The following is an 8648-nucleotide window of genomic DNA, read 5'->3' as shown; positions in this document are numbered from 1 at the left end:
CTGGCTTGTTAGTCTCAGCAGGGGGTGGCTGGAGGCCCAGGCCTGGAGGACCTGCTTGGTGAGAAGATATGGGAATGGGCTTCCACATAACAGTCTGGCCACTTCTCCATAGGGCTGCTGTGGCATGCTGGGGGTCTGCTCCAGTCTCTAGTTACCTTGGATTTTCCAGTACCTGAGGTATCAACAGTAAAGGCTGTAAAGTGGCAAAGATGGTGGCTTGCCTCTCCCTCTGGGAGCTCTGTCCCAGGGAGGTATAGGCCTGTTGCCAGCCTGAGTGCACTTGTAGGAGGTGGCTGGAGACCCCATTCAGGAGGTGTCACCCAGTAAGGAAGAATGTTATTGGGGACCTGCTTTAAAAAGTAGTTTGGGGCTGGATGCAGTGGCTCACGTCTGTAATCCCAGCACATTGGGAGGCCAAGGAGGGCAGATCACGAGGTCAGGAGTTCGAGACCAGCCTGGTCAACATGGTGAAAACCCATCTCTACTAAAAATACAAAAATCAGCTCGGCGTGGTGGTGGTGCACACCTGTAGTCCTAGCTACTCAGGAGGCTAAGCCAGGAGAATTGCTTGAATTCAGGAGGTGGAGGTTGCAGTGAGCCGAGATCATGCCACTGCACTCCAGCCTGGGCAATGGAGCAACTCTGTCTCAAAAAAAAAAAAAAAAAAAAAGCCTTTTGGCTACATTCTTGTAGGACAGCTGTGTTGCGCTGGGGGTCTGTTTCAGCTCCCGTTTATCTATGACATTCCAAAGCCTGAAGGCAAGAATGGCTAAGTCAGTCAAATATCAAAGATGGCAGCCTGCCTCTTCCTCTGGGAGCTTTGTCCCAGGGAGGTTTGAAACCTCTGTTGGCCAGAAAACGAGGGGTAGCTAGAGACCCCAGTCTGGAAGTCTCACCCAGTGGGGAGGAATGGGATCAGGGACCCACTTAAAACAGCAGTCTGGTCACATTTCCGTAGAGCAACTATACTGTGTGGAGGGTCTGCCCCAAACCCTGGTTGCCTCAGACTTTCCAAAACCGGAAGGCAAGAATGGCTAAGTTGGCTAAACAGCAAAGATGGTGGCCCACCTCTCCCTCTGTCTCAGGGAGGTTAACACTGCTACTGGTGGCTGACTGGAGTTCCAAGCTAGTGGATCTTATCCTGCAAAGTGCTGTGGAAGCACGGCCTGTAGCCTGTCACTGCTCAGTCTCTATGGATTCAGTCCCTTTTTCCAGGGGTATGTGTGGGGGTCAAATGTTCTGCTTTGCCAGAGTTGTAGCTGCTTTTGCAAGGAAGCCTGGGTATCTAAGGTTCCTGGGGCTCTGCGTGTGCCTGAGTGGCTGATCTTCTGAGACTCCACATAGCTCTGTGTGTCAGATTGAAGACCCTTGTGGAATGGGTTCATGAAGGTACGTCCTCATCTGAGGGTTGCAAAGATCCATGGGAGAAGCATGGGTTCCCAGGGCTGATCATTCACTCACCACTTCCCTGGACAGTGTAGGTTCCCCCTGCTCCACGTTGCTCCCAAGTGGGTGGTCATCCTGCCTTGTTTTTCTCCATTCTGTATAGGTTGAGTTGTATCCTTGATTAATCCCAATGCACATACCTGGATATTTCAGTTGAAGGTGCTGTTTTTACTCATTTCTCTTCATGACAGTGGTGCACACTAGCTGCTTCTAGTCGGCCATCTTGGCCACAATCCTCTGAGTGAGTTCTTACTCTATTAATTCTCTTTTTGTTATTTTGTCATTGTTGTTGTTTGTCTGTATCCTGCTGAATAACTCTATTAATTTTATAAGAACTAACTGTTAGAAAGAGCCTGGCATCTCCGTCTCTCTCTCTTTCCTCCACTCTCACCATGTAATGTGTGCTCCCCTTCTCCTTCCTCCATGATTGGAAGCTTCTTGAGGTCATTAACAGAAGCAGAGGCTGGTACCATGCTTCATGCACAGCCTGCAGGACAGTGAGCCAAATAAACCCTTGTTATTTATAAAATACTCAGCTTTAGGTATTCCTCTATAGCAGTGCAAACAAACTAAGACAAATGCCTACATCAAAAAATGCCTACATCAAAAAGTAGAAAGATTCCAAATAAACCTTCTAACAATGGACCAAAAGGAACTAGAAAAGCATGAAGAAGCCAAACCCAAACTGATAGAAGGAAGGAAATAACAAGGATCAGGTCAGAACACAATGAAACAGACTAAAAATCAATATAAAGGATCAACAAAATGAAAAGTTGGTTCTTTGGAAAGGTAAACTAAATTAATAAACCAGTTGCTAGACTAGCCAAGAAAAAAAGAAAGAAGACTCCCTTCCCCCAAAAAACCAGAAACGAAAAAGGAAACATTACAACTGATACCACAGAAATACAAAATATCATCAGAACATTGCATACCTCTATCAGAACATCTCATGTGCTCCATAAATATATACACATCCCATGTACCCACAAGAATTTTTAAAAATATACGATCAGAGACTATTATGAACAACTATACACTAACAAACTGGAAAACTGAGAGGAAATGGATAAATTCCTGGACACATATAACCTACCAAAAATAAATCACGAAGAAATAGAAAACCTGAACAGACTGATAATGAGTGTTGAGATTGTCTGAGTAACAAAAAGTCTTTCAACAAAGATAAGTTTAGGAACAGATGGCTTCACTGCCAAATTCTACCAAAGTTTCTTTTCTTTACATAAAATTGCTTTGAGACAAGTTCTTGTTATGTTGCCCAGGCTAGTGTCAAGTTCCTGGGCTCACAAGATCCTTCTGTTTCAGCCTCCTGAGTAGCTGGTACTTCAGGAACATGCCACATGCCTGGCTCAAATTCTACCAAACTTTCAAAAAAGAACTAACACCAATTTTTCTGAAATGATTCCAGAAAGTTTAAGAGGAAGAAATTCTCCCTAACACATTCTATGAAGCCAGCATTACCCTGATACCAAACCAGACAAAGACATAACAAAAAAAGAAAACTATGGGCTAGACCTACCCAACATTCCTGATGAAAGTAGATGTAAAGAAGGCCAGATGCGGTGACTCACGCCTGTAATCCTAGCACTTTGGGAGGCCGAGGCGGGCAGATCATGAGGTCAGGAGATCAAGACTATACTGGCCTTATTCCAAAATTGACCACATAATTGGAAGTAAAGCACTCCTCAGCAAATGTACAAGAACAGAAATTATAACAAACTGTCTCTCAGACCACAGTGCAATCAAACTAGAACTCAGGACTAAGAAACTCAATCAAAACCACTCAACTACATGGAAACTGAATAACCTGCTCCTGAATGACTACTGGGTACATAACGAAATGAAGGCAGAAATAAAGATGTTCTTTGAAACCAATGGGAACAAAGATACAACATACCAGAATCTCTGGGACACATTTAAAGCAGTATGTAGAGGGAAATTTATAGCACTAAATGTCCACAAGAGAAAGCTGGAAAGATCTAAAATTGACACTCTAACATCACAATTAAAAGAACTAGAGAAGCAAGAGCAAACACATTCAAAAGCTAGCAGAAGGCAAGAAATAACTAAGATCAGAGCAGAACTGAAGGAGATAGAGACACAAAAACCCTCCAAAAAATCAATGAATCCAGGAGTTGGATTTTTGAAAAGATCAACAAAATTGATAGACCGCTAGCAAGAGTAATAAAGAAGAAAAGAGAGAAGAATCAAATAGACGCAATAAAAAATGATAAAGGGGATATCACCACCGACCCCACAGAAATACAAACTACTATCAGAGAATTCTATAAACACCTCTATGCAAATAAACTAGAAAATCTAGAAGAAATGGATAATATCCTGGACACTTACACTCTCCCAAGACTAAACCAGGAAGAAGCTGAATCCCTGAATAGACCAATACCAGGCTCTGAAATTGAGGCAATAATTAATAGCCTACCAACCAAAAGCAGTCCAGGACCAGATGGATTCATAGCTGAATTCTACCAGAGGTACAAGGAAGAGCTGGTACCATTCCTTCTGAAACTATTCCAATCAATAGAAAAAGAGGGAATCCTCCCTAACTCATTTTATGAGGCCAACATCATCCTGATACCAAAGCCTGGCAGAGACATAACAAAAAAAGAGAATTTTAGACCAATATCCCTGATGAACATCGATGCAAAAATCAATAAAATACTGGCAAACCGGATCCAGCAGCACATCAAAAAGCTTATCCACCATGATCAAGTTGGCTTCATCCCTGGGATGCAAGGCTGGTTCAACATACGCAAATCAATAAACATAATCCAGCATATAAACAGAACCAAAGACAAAAACCACATGATTGTCTCAATAGATGCAGAAAAGGCCTTTGACAAAATTCCACAGCCCTTCATGCTAAAAACGCTCAATAAATTCGGTATTGATGGAACGTATCTCAAAATAATAAGAGCTATTTATGACAAACCCACAGCCAATATCATACTGAATGGGCAAAAACTGGAAAAATTCCCTTTGAAAACTGGCACAAGACAGGGATGCCCTCTCTCACCACTCCTATTCAACATAGTGTTGGAAGTTCTGGCTAGGGCAATCAGGCAAGAGAAAGAAATCAAGGGTATTCAGTTAGGAAAAGAAGAAGTCAAATTGTCCCTCTTTGCAGATGACATGATTGTATATTTAGAAAACCCCATTGTCTCAGCCCAAAATCTCCTTAAGCTGATAAGCAACTTCAGCAAAGTCTCAGGATACAAAATTAACGTGCAAAAATCACAAGCATTCTTATAGACCAGTAACAGACAAACAGAGAGTCAAATCATGAATGAACTTCCATTCACAATTGCTTCAAAGAGAATAAAATACCTAGGAATCCAACTTACAAGGGATGTAAAGGATCTCTTCAAGGAGAACTACAAACCACTGCTCAGTGAAATAAAAGAGGACACAAACAAATGGAAGAACATACCATGCTCATGGATAGGAAGAATCAATATCTTGAAAATGGCCATACTGCCCAAGGTAATTTATAGATTCAATGCCATCCCCATCAAGCTACCAATGAGTTTCTTCACAGAATTTGAAAAAACTGCTTTAAAGTTCATATGGAACCAAAAAAGAGCCCACATTGCCAAGACAATCCTAAGTCAAAAGAATAAAGCTGGAGGCATCACGCTACCGGACTTCAAACTATACTACAAGGCTACGGTAGCCAAAACAGCATGGTACTGGTACCAAAGCAGAGATATAGACCAATGGAACAGAACGGAGTCCTCAGAAATAATACCACACATCTACAGCCATCTGATCTTTGACAAACCTGAGAAAAACAAGAAATGGGGAAAGGATTCCCTATTTAATAAATGGTGCTGGGAAAATTGGCTAGCCATAAGTAGAAAGCTGAAACTGGATCCTTTCCTTACTCCTTATACGAAAATTAATTCAAGATGGATTAGAGACTTAAATGTTAGACCTAATACCATAAAAACCCTAGAAGAAAACCCAGGTAATACCATTCAGGACATAGGCATGGGCAAGGACTTCATGTCTAAAACACCAAAAGCAACGGCAACAAAAGCCAAAATTGACAAATGGGATCTCATTAAACTAAAGAGCTTCTGCACAGCAAAAGAAACTACCATCAGAGTGAACAGGCAACCTACAGAATGGGAGAAAATTTTTGCAATCTACTCATCTGACAAAGGGCTAATATCAAGAACCTACAAAGAACTCAAACAAATTTACAAGAAAAAAACAAACAACCCCATCAAAAAGTGGGCAAAGGATATGCACAGACATTTCTCAAAAGAAGACATTCATACAGCCAACAGACAGATGAAAAAATGCTCATCATCACTGGCCATCAGAGAAATGCAAATCAAAACCACAATGAGATACCATCTCACACCAGTTAGAATGGCAATCATTAAAAAGTCAGGAAACAACAGGTGCTGGAGAGGATGTGGAGAAATAGGAACACTTTTACACTGTTGGTGGGATTGTAAACTAGTTCAACCATTATGGAAAACAGTATGGTGATTCCTCAAGGAGCTAGAACTAGAAGTGCCATATGACCCAGCCATCCCATTACTGGGTATATACCCAAAGGATTATAAATCATGCTGCTATAAAGACACATGCACACGTATGTTTATTGCGGCACTATTCACAACAGCAAAGACTTGGAATCAACCCAAATGTCCATCAGTGACAGACTGGATTAAGAAAATGTGGCACATATACACCATGGAATACTATGCAGCCATAAAAAAGGATGAGTTTGTGTCCTTTGTAGGGACATGGATGCAGCTGGAAACCATCATTCTCAGCGAACTATCGCAAGAACAGAAAACCAAACACCGCATGTTCTCACTCATAGGTGGGAACTGAACAATGAGATCACTTGGATTCGGGAAGGGGAACATCACACACTGGGGCCTATCATGGGGAGGGGGGAGGGGGGAGGGATTGCATTGGGAGTTATACCTGATGTAAATGACGAGTTGATGGCTGCTGACGAGTTGATGGGTGCAGCACACCAACATGGCACAAGTATACATATGTAACAAACCTGCACATTATGCATATGTACCCTAGAACTTTAAGTATAATAATAAAAATAAAAATAAAAAATTCAAAACTGATTAAAAAAAAAAAAGACTATCCTGGCTAACACGGTGAAACTCCGTCTCTTCTAAAAATACAAAAAATATTAGCTGTGCGTGGTGGCGGGTGCCTGTAGTCCCAGCTACTTGGGAGGCTGAGGCAGGAGAATGGCGTGAACCTGGGAGGTGAAGCTTGCGGTGAGCCAAGATTGCCACTGCACTCCAGCCTAGGGGACAGAGCGAGACTCTGCCTCAAAAAAAAAAAAAAAAAAAAAAAAAAAAAGATGCAAAAATTGTCAATAAAATACTAGCAGACCAAATTCAACAGCACATCAAAGAAACAAACAAACAAAAAAATACACTATAATAAAGTGGGATTTCTTACAGGGATGCAAGGGTAGTTCAACATATGCAAGACAATAAACACGATGCATCACATCAACGGAATGAAAGACAGAAATCACATGATCACCCCAGTAGATACAAAAAAAGCATTTGATAAAATCCAACATCTCATCATGGTAAAAACTCTCAACAAACTAGGCATAGAAGGAACATGCCTCAACATTATAAAGGCCAGATACAACAAACCCATGACTATTATCATATTGAATGGGGAAAGCCCGAGAGTCTTTTCTGTAAGAACTGGAACAAGACAGAATGCCCATTTTCACCACTTTTATTCAACGTATTACTGGACGTTCTAGCCAGAGCAATCAAGCAAGAAAATGAAATAAAAGGCAAGAGTCCACCAAAAAATTCCGATTTAACTTTTTAAATTTAGTAAAGTTGCAGGATACAAAAATCAGTAGCATGTCTATACACCAATAATGAAGTACTTGAGAAAAAAAATCAAGAATGTAATTTCATTTACAATAGCCACAAAAGTAAAATACCTAAGGATAAATTTAACCAAAGAGGTGAAAGATCTCTATAAGGAAAACCAAACACACTGTTGAAAGAAATTGAAGCAGATACAAACAAATGGAAAGGTATCCCCTGCTCATGGATTGGAAGGATTATGATCATTAAAATGATCATACCGCCCAAAGCAATCTTCAGATTCAATGTACTCTTTTTTATAATAACAATGTAGACTTCTCTGTGTCCTCTGCCTCTAGAGATACAGCCTCTGTGGCCTGCAGGTGTTGGGAGATCCACAGCTAAGACACCAGGACCCCCTGGCAGCCTAGAAATGAGACCAATGACATTTATGGACGTGGCTATAGAATTCTATCTGGAGGAGTGGCAATGCCTAAATACAGCACAGCATAATTTTTATAGAAATGTGATGTTAGATGCTGGGCGCGATGGCTCATGCCTGTAATCCCAGCACTTTGGGAGGCTAAGCCGGGAAGATCATGAGGTGAGGAGATCGAGACCATCCTGGCTAACACAGTGAAACCCCGTCTCTACTAAAAAAATACAAAAAAAAAAAAAAAAAAAAAATTAGCCGGGCGTGGTGGCAGGCACCTGTAGTCCTAGCTACTTGGGGGGCTGAGGCAGGAGAATGGCGTGAACCCAGGAGACAGAGCTTGCAGTGAGCCGAGATCGCACCACTGCACTCCAGCCTGGGGGACAGAGCGAGACTCCGTCTCAAAAAAAAAGAAAAAGAAATGTCATGTTAGAGAACTACAGAAACCTGATCTTCCTTAGTATTGCTGCCTCTAAGCCAGACCTAATCAACTGTCTGGAGAAAGAAAAGGAGCCCTGGAATATGAAGAGACATGAGATGGTAGTGGAACCCCAAGCTCGGTGAGCCCGAGTACAACAGATCACACAGATGAGAGGTCCAAAGTTAAAAAAAAAAAAAGAAGCCAGACAAAGTCCAGCGAGATGAGGACTATGTGATGGTTAATACTGAGTGTCAACTTAATTGGATTGAAGGATACAAAGTAGTGATCCTGGGTGTGTCTGTCAGGGTGTTGCCAAAGGAGATTTAACATTTGAGTCAGTGGGCTGGGAAAGGCAGACCCATTCTTAATCTGGGTGGGCACAATCTAATCAACTGCCAGCACAGCTAAAATATAAAGCAGGCAGAAAAATGTGAAAATAGAGGCTGGCCTAGCCTTCCAGCCTCCATCTTTCTGTCATGCTGGA

At 41.7% G+C, this 8648-nt stretch overlaps 1 pseudogene; it reads left to right on the top strand.

Moving 5' to 3' along the window:
• Positions 1-7682: 7682 nt before the first annotated feature.
• LOC112633967 lies at positions 7683-8279 on the top strand (annotated as a pseudogene).
• The last annotated feature ends 369 nt before the right edge of the window (positions 8280-8648 follow it).

This window comes from Theropithecus gelada, chromosome 11 (assembly GCF_003255815.1).
Source record: "Theropithecus gelada isolate Dixy chromosome 11, Tgel_1.0, whole genome shotgun sequence".
Classification (NCBI taxonomy): domain Eukaryota; kingdom Metazoa; phylum Chordata; class Mammalia; order Primates; family Cercopithecidae; genus Theropithecus; species Theropithecus gelada.
The sequence above is the reverse complement of the archived record's forward strand: the minus strand, read 5'-3'. Positions and strand labels throughout refer to the sequence as shown.